This window comes from Xenopus tropicalis, chromosome 2 (genome assembly GCF_000004195.4).
Source record: "Xenopus tropicalis strain Nigerian chromosome 2, UCB_Xtro_10.0, whole genome shotgun sequence".
Classification (NCBI taxonomy): domain Eukaryota; kingdom Metazoa; phylum Chordata; class Amphibia; order Anura; family Pipidae; genus Xenopus; species Xenopus tropicalis.
In genome coordinates, this window is record NC_030678.2 from 71,012,170 (window position 1) to 71,028,956 (window position 16,787).

General features: G+C 36.9%; 1 protein-coding gene across 6 annotated transcripts in view; it reads left to right on the plus strand.

The window, feature by feature from the left end:
* Nucleotides 1-16,787, plus strand: part of tfeb (transcription factor EB) — a 31,870-nt gene that overhangs the window by 765 nt on the left and 14,318 nt on the right.

Here is a 16,787-nt window from a genome sequence, read left to right on the forward strand (position 1 = left end):
AATATTCAACACATCTTAGGCTGATTCATGCATAATAATACATTTAATCAAAACCAGAAGCATGGTGATTATAATAGCTGCTACTGAATTCACATAATGAGTATTCTCTGATACAGCCTGTAAGTGGACGAACCATTTATGCTGTACTATTTAGGTATATAATGCTTTTTAAAATAGTTGCTTTTCATTTAAATGAGTATTACAGTTATGTTATGAAAATAAATGTTCTTTATCTCACACTCCGAGTATGGGCTCATTAGAGGCAGAATTATGATGTGTTATCATGTAAATACAAAAGAAAACATGTTGGTAATTTATTTTAAGTAAGGTTGGTATAATGCAACACGATAAGTTTATCTACTTCCACATTTCCTTGATCCTCTAGAAATTGCCTATATTTCTTTGGAGACAGCAGATAGATAAGAAATGTGTTAACATTAAAGCCTAATCATTATTATTTCCCTGCATTATTTTTAAGCTTTTTATATTTGCAGTATTTGGCGTGTACAATGTTACTTTAACTAGTATGTTTGCTAAAAATGCTGAGTTATCTTTGGATTTTAAAACTGAACAGCATTCAACTCATTACCACTCACATTTTGTTAGGGATGAAACATTGTTTATTTTATTTCTTACACTTAAAGGCCCAATCTCAGCAACACATTTCTAGATAATGTATAATAATACCTGAGATGACAGTATCAGTGACAGATCTGCAGTGGGCAAACTTGGCCTTATTTGTGGCCTAGGACCTGGACTTTTCATGCTTTCATGGATTTGTTATAAACTGTAATTCTGTTAATAATATCTTTTTTTTCAGTGGCCACAGAATTCTTTATTTTATGTACAGATGGTGACTGAATACAATGGTTATGATTTGCTTTGCATTTAGCGGAAAAGATGAGTTAGGTCATGTGCTGCTTATCAGTGTTTGAAGTATCCCCTCTGTCTCGTGTCACTTTATGTACTGCAGGTTCTCTGCAAAAAGTACAAATTCAGAAGCTTGTTTATGGAGATGTGAGAACATTTGCAGAACAGCAGAGTTGTGCAATGTATAAGCCACAGATTGCAACAGAGTTGGAATTATTCTATCCTGTGCTTTAGTTTAAAGGGTCTGGCATTAAAGAGATATTGACACTAGAAATTAAACCTTTTTTACTTCTGCCATAACATTGTCTTTGCATGCTATTTATAATTTTGACTTAAAAGTATTTATCCAATGCTTTTACATTACCTATCTGATCCCCCATGTTCCTCTATGAGGGGGCTGCCATATTTGTGCAGCACTAGTCTGTTAGAATTAGAAGTTATAATTGACAGGCTGAGAAGGGACAGTCAGGTTGGCAAAACAGTCAGGTTTTGGAATTTCATGTAACACTTACAAAAGCATCCCTATCAGCAAAAAATGATCAACATGACCTATAGGTAACTTTTTATGTAGATTCATATTTTAAAAAGTTGTTTTTTCATTTCAGTATCACTTTAATATTATACAAAGTGACTGAGCATCAGATCAGTGTTTCATCACACAGATGAGGCCTGGTTTACAGATTTTGTAAAGTTTCCAGATTATGTGCGATTGAGTACAGATTTCACTTTTAATAGAAACTCTACCATCTAACTGCAAAAAGTGGAAGGTGGCTTGTGTGGGATACGCACAAGATGCAGAGAATTTGTTTAATTGCTGTGTTGGCTACTGTGCATTTTTTGTAAAATACACAGTCAAATATTAGAGTAAGTTTTAGAAGTTTTAGTAGTTTTATTGGTTAAGGTTTGTTGGATGCAATTATATTTGTAGTGTAATGCAGAGAAAGTCAAACTGTGGACACAGGCCTGTGGGGTTTCTCTGGGAGCTGTAGTTTAGCATCAGGAAGGTCATGGGTTGCCTTACTATGCTTACTTTATATACAGTTCCAGTGGAACAGGTTTAAATGAAAATTTTAGTTAGTTGACTTTATAATTGTTGCATAATGCTATTAAAATTACCTGGAAATTAATTAGATCCATTTGATTGTCTTGTATAACAATTTTGCTGACAACATTTTAGCAACTGCAGTCATTAATCTTTTTAATTTTAGTCCATCATACCAGGTTGTGTTAGACTGCAACTTTGGTCCAAATGCCTACACATAATGCAACTGCACATATTGATCTTGATGTTGGTTTGAGTGACATAGTATATCCATTAGCAATGTTTGTATATATCAGTTTGTAAAGTGTTCTCAGAATTTTTAATTTAATGATTTGTATGTGTTTATTTGGCAGATTTAAATCATTTGTAAGTTGATTAAGCTTGATATTTTTGAAACATACTGTTATAATAGCTATCACAATCTATAAGTGCGCCTTCAGGATAGGGTCAAGAAAGAGATATATATGTAATGGTATGGGATCTGTTACCTGGAAACCCAGTATCCAGAAAGGTTTGGAGTTTATGCAAACTGTTCTTAATTTTTTTACAGATTTGCTTATTCTCTGTAATATTAAATCAAAATTGTTTTTAGGAATGGTGCTGCAATTTACAGAAAGATCCCTTGTGTGGAAAACCCCAGATCCCAAGCATTCCAAATAACAGATCCCATTTTTGCATATATTTCAAAAACAAAAAACAGACCTCATTCTCCCAAATAGGAATATTCTAAGGGGAAATGGTAGTATATGTAGAACAAGAGATGTATGACTTTTACAAGCCTGTTAATAATGGAACATTGTCTGTTTCACAGCTATGCAAGGGGTGAATGGGTCACACAAAGCAATGTGAGAAGGGATTGTGGCAGTGTAAAAGACAAGGCAGAAATATACAGAATATGCTTGTATTAGACCATAGCTGTGCATACATGGTGATGTGTTTTATGCATTCATACCAAGGTGTTTCATTTAGTTGTTAATTTTTCACTGACCTTCCTTTATTAGGAGGTATAGCACTAACTAATAAGCAGTTTAATATAATTTTATGGAAAATGTTGTTTTCCCCAAATTTAAGGGTTTTTGCTCTGGAGTCAGATTGTAGTTTTCACTTCCACTTTTTGTCAACACAATGTCACTATGCAACTTCCACATCATGAAACAAGTGCAAAAATGGTATTTTATGCAAGATTCAATTCCATAAGAAAATTTTGTTTTGTTATGGTTTATAACGTGAAAATGTACGTTCAAAATTCAGTTTTAAAAAACTTTCTTCTACTTCAGTTCTAGTTTCTTCTATAGACTTCAATAGAATTTCATGTGATAAATAGTAAGATAAGTGTTTCTTATTAAGTTGCATCTGGCTTTATGGGAAAATCTAGAATTAAATTCCAGCTCTATTGCCGAATTTCCTATGAAAATCCAGGGCGGAAGCTGGGAGAATTTTTTGTTTTGTTTTTTAATAAAAAAGAAAAATATAAGTACCCTATTAGACATAAGTGTGCCTTATTATAAAGAGACCCCTGTTAAGAGCTACATCTCTGCTTTTTTGAAACAAAATGCTTTTACTTTTCCTAACAACTAACCTTGTGGCTGCAATAAGTGGAACTATTTGTGAGAATCTATTATAATAGTAACACTCATGTGAACAGAAAAATTATGCAGACCTTGCCTTATTCAAATGTGCTAGCCCACACCTTTTCTCATTTCATGTGGTTAACTGCTTTTGTTTTGCATGGAAAGAATGTAAGCCCAAATAATTGGTCCCACAGCTTCAGGCTTGTATTGTGAATATAATAATGAGCTGGTATACAAGGCAATAGTATTTCCCATGTATGGAATGTTAAAACCACACACTAGTATCCATACCCTTGTAACTATGCAAGACATGGCATCCCTGCAAGTACTGACCCCTATAATCAAATATATAGAGTAGTGCATTAGCATGTATGCAGTTGCACATTTACTTCTTTTACGCAAAGCACATTTCTGTATTTAGAGGGGCTGAATAGAGCCAGTGTTTTATTGGAGGCAACAAAATGAAACCAAGCAGATTAATTTAATCAAGGTTAATAAAAGAAGATTCTGTGACTGATAGAAGATCTTAGTGACTTACTATTACATATAGAACATCACTTAGTGATACAATACTGTGGCCAGCTTTTCTGGGCCAGTGGCACCCTATGACAAGCTTTCTTAGGGCTTGTCAAGGGCTTTGACTTTTTTAGCCAAGTCATCTTTCATGCCTAACAACACACACTGTCAGCTTGCCCATGTGGTGAGATTTTTACAAAGGCTCCTCAAATACTGCACCCCAGTAAATGTGATTAATTATGGTGCAGATTTATCAAAATGTGAGAACAGAGCTCACTGCAGAAAAGTGCACCCACTTTCTATTCATTCATATAAGATTTTTAGAAGTTTATTTATCAAATGGTAAACTCTAACTTTCTAAAAATCTCATAGGAATTAATAGAAAGCAAGTGAATTTTTCTGTGGTGAGCTCACATCTTACATTTTGATAAATCTGCCCCTTAATTGGTACAGCATTCCTCTGCTATTTATTAGGGTGTAGACACACTGAGCTACTAGCAGCAGCTACTTGTCGTGGCTACTAAAATAGACAATGCTGATCATTTACTGATAATTGTCTCAACGTGTGTTTTAGCAAAGGCAATTCTTAATATTGTCTATGGCAGGGTATTTTCTGGTGTTTAGAAGCCATGAAAAAGTAGATGCTACTAGTAGCTCAGTGTGTCTTCACCCTTAAACTTCTACATTGAGTTGAGTTGAGTTCTTCCAAGAAACATGGTACCAAACAAGAGTGTGGTCAGTGTCAGGACAGATTTCACAGAAATTTGTGTATCTTTTGAACAATCATCCTTAGGATTCAAAGATCAGATCATTAGTTTCTTCTTAAAGGACGTCAACCTCAAAAATAATTTTTTAGGCAATTTGTTGCCTAATAAAAGAAAACATAATTCCAAGCAATTTTCCAATGTGAATTTTTTGAAAATCTTTAGTGCTTTAAAAGTTATTTGTAAATAAAATTGCTATTGAAAGCAGCATTTGCTGAACACCTGGATGTTTCTTTTTAAGCAAAGTAGTAAAGGTCAGTCTCCTTGAGCAAGGCAGGTCTGTCAGGTTGCTGCCGTGTGTTACATTGTTTCAACAGTGTGAGCCACCAGGGAAGAGAATAGAAAGGGACAGACAAACACTACTTCCAATAACAATTATATATACAAATGGTCAAAAACCATTGCAAATTTGTAATGAATGTATATTGCAAAGTTGCTTAGAAATATCTTTTCTTTTATTAGGCATAAAATTATATTTTGGGTTGTTTATAAGAAGTAATGCTGTAATTTTAGTACAGAGATGCTAATACACTGTTCTGTCTAGAATAAAAAATAGAATATAAATAAATATTTAAAAGCAATATAATAGCAGTAATAAACATTAAACAATGAGGATTGGGATAACAAATGTGTTATATGAGTTATACATATCTGTGATTATTTTTCTGGGCAGCCGGACTAATGGTGTGTGACTGATTTCCTGCTCATTCAGAGAAAGGAAGCAGGGCTGTCTGTAATTTGGGGATTGCCCAGATAAGTAGGCAGCAGGTTATGTGAAAGAGATACTGGGGAGAGCTAGAGACAGTAGCTGCAAGTCAGGGTTTGAGCATGCTGTGCAAAATCTTACTGCGGCTTTCCTTCAAAATTAGAAAACAAGCATGCATTTACAGAGTTTAATATCTTTGCTCCAGGAAGTTATGTGAGTTTTCTTCATAAATTAAAATTCCCAGTAAGCAAGGTTGCAAGGACTGGATAGCAAGCTTTAGCATATCTAGAGAGGAAAAAGTAACGTTATTCCTTATTATAGGACATAAAGGGTTTTAAAAGGAGAACAATATGGGATTTAAGCAAAAAGATTACTAGTTTACATTATAAGAAACCAGACTTACATTATAAGAGTACAGACATGGCCTTTGTTTTTCAGTACAGACTTTCCCATGGAGGCTGCAGCAGACTGATATACTTCTTTCAGTATATACTCTTAAAAAAACAAAAACATTAGTAAATTGGGTGTCATATTAAGCATAATCCGTCTGCTGTTCTCTGAAAATGAAGATATACTACAGGTACTATATAAAGTCAAGAGAAAGCTAGCATATATGAGAACAAAGGAACAAAAGTTCTAATTTTAGCAGGTACTTTAGAGAATCAGACTATTATAATTATAAGGCTGTTTTTTTAAACAATTCCCTGTTAATATTATAGTGTAGCATAGTATAGTGTGTAAAGTGTGTTTGACATAATGTATTGTTTAACATAGTTACTATTTGTGAAGTTGCCATCTGTATAAACTAGTAGACAGAAATGAACAAAATTTAGACTGTTCAAAAAAATAATTATAAACAAAAGCCAGAGGCAACAATCTGTATCATGAAAAAGCATAAGTTTGGTTTAATTTGTTTCATTTAACAGTCACTGCTGGTTGACATGTTATACACTATAGGATTTTAGAAATCATCACTATAAGATGTTATGTTTATGCCCCCCGTATGTCTCAGAATCAGTTTTTTTGGTTCACGGTTAGCTGACAAACACAGATATGGTGCTGCATGTTGGATCTCATCTGTGTTTGGGCTTTTGATTCTGAATTATGGGAAGGCCATCTGTAGTGTGCATTTTATGCAAATAATTTAAATTTTTTAAATTATTTTAGTTTTTCTCTGTAATACTAAAACAGTACCTTCTATGTGATCCTAACTGAGCTGCATGAATCCATGCTGGTGGCAAAACAATTATGGGTTTATTTGATGTTTAACTAATTGTTAGCAGTATGGTGATTCAAATTACCAAGTCACCTATTTGGAAAAGCCCAGGTCCCAAGCATTCTGGATAACAAATTGTTTATGTAGTAATTACCCCATTAGCTTGCTTATAGAAAGGGTTTGCATGTGTTTTTAGCAAACAAAATTGTAAATCCATATTGTACAGTGTGTTGATCTAGTAGTTAGGCGGGTTATATATAGGCATTATGGTTGAACGTGATGGACGTATGTCTTTTTTCAACCCAACTTACTATGTTACTATGAATGGTCTCTGTCATTTTTATGTCAGAAAGCAAAATGAAGTCACAATCTTTTTCATTCTTTTTTTTGTAATTTTTTCTTTTATTAAAGTTTATCATAGATAGTCCAACCATTAGATAAGCAAGATTACAGATTAGTAGCAGTATTCCTCTGAAGTATGCAAGTAAAACATTTATATATCAAGTAAGAAGCCGTCTTTTTCTTTCTTACTGAGCACTTAGCGAAATGATCTGTTTACAAGCAGACATTATGATCTGTATTCTTAGGCCTCTGGCACACTGAGAATTTTGACCGTCAAAGTTCTTTAGAGGAGAAACACAGCTGTCAAAACACCCCAAATCGGCTGTCACTGTTTCCCATAGTAAAGCTCTCCCTATGGCTGGCACAGGCAGTGACTGGGGGGACATCACTCAAAATTGCGAGTGTACAAATAATAATTCCCATCTCAAAGCAGAAACATTTTGAACTCCCCCTACAATGATTTTATTATTGCTTAATAATAGCTATTGGTTTTTTAGTGCATACTGGGCAAAGATTAAAAGAATTTGGTAGAATCAGATTAAGGAATTGATAATAAAAGGGTGCAGAGATTGTTGGGGTTCATGTAGAATATGCAGTGGGAAACGCCCTGTTGGTTTTTATATTGGTGTCTCTGCATGAGTCAGAAAGAAAGCAGAAGTTACACACAAACAAGCTGAGCAGAACCAGAGAGAGCTATTTCTGTCTATCACTTCTCCGCCCAAAGCATGCTGCCCCCTCCTACACTCTGGGAGGCACACGGACAAGTAAACATATGACATATAGGGGCAGATGCAATCATAGACAACATGCAGAAAGACTTAGGGGGTCACAACACAACTGCAACATTCTGCACTTAAATACTTGTTCACAGTTACAGGAGAGGACACAGAAATCTTGCATAGATAAGACACACATGTCAAATGGGTGCAGAAATCTACTATATGCGGTGACAGAACAACTCTCAGTTCCACTCTCTTTCTGTGGAATAGCTTGTCAGTTCTTTGGCTCTCACCACACCAGTGGCAGGTGACAAGATGACATAGACATGTTGATCAACATAACAGCAGTTGACCGAGCTTCCAGATAAACATTCCACCACAGCTAGCTTTATTTTTACACATTTATGTACTGCAAATATCAAGCACATTATGTTAAAAAAAATCTCTGAACGGGCAGATTTTTTTATAAACTCTGCAGGTAGGTGTTCTGGCTCATTGAACTTGCATAAGATTTTAGCGGGGACAGTGTGTCTCTTGGATAAAATGTAACTGGCTGTGTTCATATTGAGCCTCTGGGTTATGTTCTGTTCTGCAATTCAGTTTCACTGCCCAGGGACTGTTGGGGATATGTAGCACTGAATGTGCGTCTGATAAAATTGTGACAACATATGGCAATTTTAGGCTACATCTGTTTCTGTGATAAGTCTGTGTTTTTTTAATTTTTCTCCGCGTCAGCCAGATGCCCACATTTTTATTAGTTGCATGTATGTACTGCTTATATTTATACAGTATTATTTGAGTTAGTAGTGATGCATATTTTTGACAATACATTAATATAGACAGTGGAAAACTGTGAATCAAATAATTAAGAGTAAAATATATTTAGGGACTAATGGGGGGTGCATCCTTTTTCATAATACATATGTTTAATTGAGTCATATGACAACAAATTACATCATTATGCAGTGTTATATAGAATATATTTTAGATAATATTTTATTTGTGCAGTGAAAGAAAATAATAATCAGAGGGGTAAGAAAAGAACCACACCCCTGCAGTTGTGAGGGGGGCAGGGGTATAGGGGGACACTGCTTTCTTAGTAGTCAATTGTGAGGGGGTTTCATGGGTGACCCACAAAATGAGAAATATGACGGTCACCTGCAACCCCACCCCCTTTACAAAATTGCTGAGGGGCTCCGGAATCCTATTCCTATACTGAAATAGCATCTGTATAAGACAAATATAATGCAACCTAAGTTGGATTGCTCTTGATCTCAGAGTTTGATGAAAAAAATTATTAAAAAACCATATGGATAAGAGAAATTAAATTCTCAGTTAAGGGCAATGACAGACTGGCACTTTGTTGCATGCATTCATGCCTTGTAATTGGGAAAAAAATAGGGAAAAAAGCATTTGTGTATGATTACCCAGGATTGCCACATGTACAGTATTTTACATGCAGTGATTTCAGTGAACTGGTAGGCTGGTATTTTTGGCTGCTTTGGCGCCCCCAGGAGCTTTCTGAAAAGTGAACTAACATTAAAAGATTTATGGGGTAACAACCTATCAGCAAGTAGCATTTACTGGCACATGAATAATTAACTAGTATACATGTATCTATACTAGTGTATGTAGAAACATGTGTACATACTGTATCTATATCTATTATCTGTAGTCTATCTAATTTACTATAACAAACATTTAAGTGTTAGCTGTAGGTTACTACACTTATGCAAAATGTGTGCCTTTTTATTTTATGTGGGAATAAGTCTTAAATCTATACAGCAATATTTTTGCCATTGTGGCTTCTCACACCACTTCAACCAATAAAAGTATGATCATATTTGGTTTCCCATAGTTTCTGGTTACTAGGAGGCTTAATATAATGTTAATTGGCAAATAAATATGGACTGTGCTAAGTATTCGTCTTGTTAGATGTCTTCTTACAGGGCCAATTCTTTTTTAGGAAAATCTCTCCTAAACCCATCTATTTCATCTGTTTCTGTTGGAATAGCTCTACATAACTACAACAAAAGGAAACATTGATGCCTGCTATTTTCACCTGTAGAAAGTATTTTTTTACTATACCTATGGGAAAAAACTTGTATTACCTTAAGTAGAACACCCCTTTCAAATCTTTATTTGTAAGGTGCTATTCTTGAAAAATTATGTTGCCCGTGACCTAGTTCAAGCCTTCTTATCTCAATAAATCTCAGGCAAAGGATATGTTTGTAAGCATTTTAGAAGCAGGGCTTGTGTGTGCGTAAACCTTTATTTATGTAAAAACATAACCTTTAATAGTTGTATAGCAACTGCAGTAGGAGAAATAAAATTACAGGGTAAAAATGCATGACAAGGTAAGAAAATATCAAGAAAAGATAAGTCTGTCCATTAAATGAATTGGTGCAAGTTTGCATAGTCCATTTGAAAAGCACAGTGACCTGTTGCAGCCCCCCATGAATTGGGCAAACACACAAGTTTGGGGACTGGTAGATTTAGATAATGACTTCTATATTGTCTCTGTTTATGTATGTAAAACTGTTCAGTTCTGGTTTCTTTACAGTGGCTTCTAATTTACCTATTTAAGGCCTTTTGGGCACACAGCACCGGATTTCAAATCCGGGCGCCCCAAAGCCACTCCCCTTTGTGCCCCCCCCCCGCGCACATATGTGGGAACAAACATCTCCCTACCCCCGCAACCAACCCCCCCTAGCCGCACTGGCGCAAACTCCCTTACGGAGCAGTGGGGAGAAGTCCGTATGCTCCGTATGGAAGGAAAATGTCAAAATTTGCATGCCGCCCCTAAATTTGTGCTGCCCCAGGCCCGGGCCTTTGTGGCCTCACCACAAATCCAGGCCTGCACACCCTAGTGAAATAACTAAACTTTTAGGCCTTTTAAGGATAGTGCTCCTGTTAGAAGAAAACTGCCCTACATAAGCGCTGCACCAGCATCTTCATTTCTTTGGTTTGCACAGTAGAGTAGCTAGATTTACGCTACTGAGCATGTGCGAAAAGAGATTTTTGCAAGGGAAGCCTGGAGCGCCAGTAGGAAGGTAATATAGAAGTAAAAAAATAAGTTTTTTCCACAGGCTCCTAACAGGAGCACCAACCTGGGAAAATACTTTGCGTACTGTTTCACTGGGGGGTGCCTAATATTTTGGCATCCCCAGTAAAATAGACTTTACATGTCCTTAAATAGGTACATTACAAGCCACTGTAAAGAAACCAGAACTGAACAGTTTTACACCATACATAATCAGAGACATTATAGAAGTCATTATCTAAGTCTACCTGTCCCCAAACTTTTGTGTTTGGCCAATTCATGGGTGGCTGCGACAGGTCTCTGTGCTTTTCAAATGGACTGTGCAAACTTGCACCAATTTATTTAAACTGAAAGGCAGGATACAAAATTTAAAAAAAAAAATGCACTTTGCCTTTCAGTTCATTATGACCCAGTATATTTGTTATCAGAAGTACAGTTTATAGGAATGTGTCACTATTACTGGTAATGCAAAACTGCTTTATTAGTTATTTTAATATGACCCACCCCAGCCAATCCGAGTCAGTACCTAGTTACCTAAAACAACACACCAAACAAAATCGTAAAAACCTCAAAAATGTTTCATCATTTTATGTTATTTTCATTCCATGTTTAAATTTGTTCATGCTTTTTATATTTGAAACATTTAATAAATGACTAGACATGGTCATGGCTTTAGTAAACCCCGTAAACCACGAAAATCAGAAAGTTGATAAATCTGCTTGCAGGGGTGTCATGCAAAATGTTGTGGGTATTTAATGCTGTACATTAAAGGGGACGTATACCATCTATTTTCAAAATTCATTAGATGTTTAGTAATTTAAAATAGATGGAATTGTTGTTGTTTTTTCTTTATACCGTTCCTGTCCAGTTTAATTAAAAAGTGGCAAAAACTTTAGGTTCTGCCCCTTAACAGTAGTTCTGGTGTAGGACTCCTCTTTAACTAAGGTGCCACTGGCATTTTTTTTGTCATTTTGACACCCAGTGAGCAAGGATGGGGCTTGCAGACATGGAGTGTGCCTGCTTCTCTGTTCTGTCCTTTACTACACATCCCACCCTGAAGCTCACACGCTGATTGGCTTTGGTTTACCCTGATAGCCTCTCACTCTCCCGCCTGCCCTGATTGACTCCTACATTTATCACCTGCCCTAATCGTCTCACAGCCGCCTGCCCTGATCACCTCCAACCTGTCTACTTTGATTGCCTGCCCTAGTAAGCCATTCTCCATGCTCTCATGACAGATTTTATGCCTAGATTGCCTAGTAAACTGGAGAAATTTTAAAAAACGAGTAAATAAAAAATGCAGGATTTTTTTTAAAATCAAGAGTAAGCTACATCACTGAAATATTTTATTTGATGCATTCAATTTTTTATGGGTAAAATTCACAATCATGTGTTTTCTTAATGTAGTAAATCAGCAATCTCAAGTTTATTCTTGCTCAAGTTTATTCTATGGATATTATTAAAATTAATCTAAATAGATAACATAATTTTCCTTTCCTTTCTCTTTGAATATAACTCCCTGCATCTATAAAAGATTATAAATTATATACAGTTATATATTTTGCACAGTACAGGTTATGGGTCCTGTTATCCAGAATGCTTGAGGCCTGGTGTTTTCCAGATATGGGGTCTTTTTATAATATGGATCTAAATACCTTAAATTTGCTTAAAAAAATAATTTAAACATTAATTAAACTCAATGGCATTGCTTTGCCTTCAATAAGGATTAAATAACATATATAACGTTTCTCCGAGGGTGGGGGTGGTGGGGAATGTGGGCAAGATGTTAGGCACCCCCAGCTAAATAGATGACTAAGCTTTTCCTGGGGCCGGTGCTTATGTTAGAAGAAAACTCCACCAGCCCATGCTCCAGCATTTTCTTAGGCTGATGCCACACCAGGCGTAGGGCTGATTTTTTCGGCAAGCGGAAAAACGCTTGCCGAAAATTCAGCCCTATGCCTGCTACTTGTGCCTGCACCCGAATGAATGGGATACGCTCGGGTGCAGGCACATGTAGCCGATATACGCAAGAAAACGCGAGACTTTGCATTCTCACGCGTTTTCGTGCGTATATCGGCTACATGTGCCTGCACCCGAGCGTATTCCATTCATTCGGGTGCAGGCACAAGTAGCAGGCGTAGGGCTGAATTTTCGGCAAGCGTTTTTCCGCTTGCCGAAAAAATCAGCCCTACGCCTGGTGTGGCATAAGCCTTAACTGAGATCTCCATCCCTTTGGCATTTAGCGTTCTGCACATGTGCAGTAGTGTAGATCGCATGGGTGTACACTATTGTGCATTCACAAACAGGGTTTGTTGCAAGGGATTCCTGGGACACTGTACAGAAGGTAAGTTTAATTCCAGTGCAGCACAGTTTTTTCCACAGTTTTCTACTAATGGCACTGATCTGGGGAAAAAAACTATTTCACTGGGGGTGCCTAATGTTTTGACACCCTCCAGTTAAATAGACTTTACGTGTCTTATATCTTATTTAGGATCAAGTACAATGTACTGTTTTATTATTACAGAGAAGAAATAAATCATTTTAAATTTTAATTATGTGATTAAAATGGGGCTCTATGGGTGATGGCCTTCTTGCAATTCGGAGCTTTCATCCTAATTAAAGTTCAGTGTGTCAGATAGTACTATGGCCATTTTCTGTGGGAGACTAAAGAGACACTCCCATTCCTCATTTCACTCTAGCCAGTGAAGAGAAAGGATCTCTCTGCAGCTCTAAAATACACTTTTTCACTTCTTTATAGTTATACCATGGGCCATTGTGTTCATCCTTCCTCTTCTGCGGCATTTCTCACAGGTGTGCCTATTGTAAAATACCTGGAGCTACCCCACACCTGATGGTAATTCCAGGGTTCACACAGCAGGCTGTCAGTAGACTTGCACCCAATGAATCCTGCACAAATATTATTTTAACACAGAGCACTGGAAGTGTCGCAGTCCCAACTAGCCTAAAAATGCTGGAATTTGGGGGAAAATGTTGTTTGAGTCCTTAGCTCACTGTACGTCTTAAATACCCCTTAAAGTCTTGCATTCTCTTTAAGCTAGATGTGGCACAATCCTTCTATAGGGGGTACTGATGTAAACAGTACTTTGGCCTATTAATAGACCACTCTACCTAGCGTGAATGACAGAAGCCTCTTTCCCTTTGGCTATGATGTGCCCTCAAACAACAGGTCTGGGCAAATTCCCTTAGTCTAGTCATAGTTTTGAGTTTTTGTAGTGATGGAAATTAAACAGGCTTAAAACTGTACTGTACTATACTATGACCAACAAAAACACTAAACGGACTTGACCCCTGGATATCTTTTATATTAATTATCTTTAAAATATTTTTTCTGCTGGCATGGATGTGAATAAATATTGCCTTTTATCTCTATTTATGATTGAACACTAATTGATTTAAGATTGTCCAGGGGTCAAGTGCTTTTAGTGTTTTTGTTGGTTTGAATAATATGTGGGAAAGTGGGACACCCTGGTTAATAATAATCTGTGATCTATTATCTTTGGTGGTCAGAACACTCAGTAGGATGCTCACACTTGAAATGTTCTGTGAGAACATAAGAACAGTTCTAAAAAAAAACTTGCCTCTGGTACTGTACAGTATGTAACTATGTTAAGAAACATACACACACTATTAATTAGCACAGCATTCAGTAGCACTATTTCTTACTAAGCAAACTGTGCTAGGAGCTGTGCCTTTTGATGACACCTCTGTGGATGTATGGTACCAAAAGAGACATAAGAAGACACTGGTAAGATATCATTGTGAGGAACTTTACATTTTAAAGGAACAGTAACACCAAAAAATCAAAGTGTATAAAAAGAACTGCAGTATAATGTACTGTTGGCCTGCACTAGTGCAACTGGTGTATTTGCTTTAGAAACATTACTATAGTTTAGTAAATGAAGCTGCCGTGAAGCCATGGGGGCAGCCATTTAAAAGAGAAAAGGCACAGGTTACATAGCAGATAACAGATAAGTTCTGTACAATACAATGGTGTTTTATCTGTTATCTGCTATGTAACCTGTGCCTTTTCTCCTTTTTCCAGCTTGAATGGCTGCCCCCATGGCTACACAGCAGCTTTTTATATAAACTATAGAAGTGTTTCTGAAGCAAATGTGCAAATTTTACCAGTGCAGGGCAACAGTGCATTGTATTATGATTAATTAAAAACATTTTTATTTTTTGGTGTTACTGTTCCTTTAACTGTTTCTCTATTGCTGACAGCAATTGCACTTATATTTGTAACTGCTAGATCAGAGCAGTGGAGCAGCAGAAAGTACAGAAACAAGTGGACAGCTTACTTCAGACTAAAGGGTGCATTAACTTACCGAGGCACAGTGTGCAAAGTGCAATTTCAAGCACAGTGAGCAAAGTGCAGTTTCAAGCGCAGTCGCCATGTTTTTTTCCAGAATTCATTGGATGCTGTTGCGAATCTCTTGGCTATTGCAATAGTGTTCAGATTTCTAAAATAGACACAACTGCACATGCACTTTGTCACAAATCATATGCAATTGTGCCTGAAGTCATTTCAAGTGTTTGCCATGTGAGTGACATGTGCACCCCCTATTCTTTCAGAGCATGTGTGCTGCGGCAATTGACACAGTGTGGTGAGGGAACCCTCTGCATCAGTAGACGCAGCCCCACAGTGCAACTATAGGGAGGAGCAAGGAGCACATTTTGAAAAAAGTACCTTTAATGAAAATGGTTTTATGCTCAGCTGAATGTGGGGGAAAGTGCAAGTTGCCTATTTCGCTTGCAGACATAAATGAACCATCAGGTGTCAAGGGCAGGCCACATGCTTCACTGAAAATACACTATGGTCAAACCCAATTATCAGAAAGACATAACCAGGCTGATACAGAAGGTTTCGGTAGGTCTGAGGAAACCAAGCCAGATTGGGCAATATGGAGCAAAAGAATATTGAGGTTTAAAGGAGATAACCCACGGGGTTACACTTTTAAACTTGAAAGTGTCCTCAGCATTCTTTAATTTAAATGCATGCTGTGTGTTCAAAAAAAAATTCATGAAACATTTTGCCAAAAGAAAATTGTGCTTGTGTCTTCAGCTTTGTTAAAAGCTACATATAGCACATACAGCATCCTAATTGCCACTATTTGTTGCTTTGTTCAAAGCACCACTGCCCTGCAAATTTCAGTGAAAACACTGCTGGTCATCTATGTGCCCATCAGAATGCCACATGTGCCGTTATAGCCACACGTCTGACTTCACCTCTTTTAAACCCTTTCAAGATGTTGCAGAGTTCCAATAGCATGAAAGGCAGATGAAGTACAGTATGTAAGATTTTAAAAAACTAGCAGAATTACATTAAAAGATGAGGTCTGAGTGCAAGCTGGGGAGAAGTTTTAGAGGGTCATTTCAAATAATTAAGTAGTATACATAAGCATGTGTACATATGTATATCTATTATCTCTAATATCATTTATGTATTGTAAAACCACAGCCATCTGTTGGAAATTTGAGACTAGGATTATTTACTCTCAGAGTGTGCAGTATGCAGAGTTACAGTGTTCTTTGCCATGTGTTACATGCAGCTTGTATACAGCTGGAAGGTGTTCAGCTCTAGATACATAAGTATTACCACTGAAACATTTTGTTGCAAAAGATCATGACCTTCCTATGCCTCTTTTTTCCTATTTACAATATTGCCATCAACCATTATAATTTTTTTTGACTGTCAGGCTGTAAAATACCACCCCAGTCATCACCTAAGGCTGAATGCACGAGAGGACTAGGCTCAGCATCTTTCTGCCTGATTATATCAGCGTGAATTTTCTGGCCAATATCTGCTCAGTGTGTCTTCTGTGTCTTCATGAAGGCCAACACTGAGCCTGTCAGTGCATATGAGCATTTGAGCAGATGGGATTGCATCGGTTTCTCTCCACCAACAAGGAAAACGTAGGAGGATACAAGCAGAGCCTGCTCCTTGTGTGCCCTCAGCCTTAACCAGTATCTGTATCTA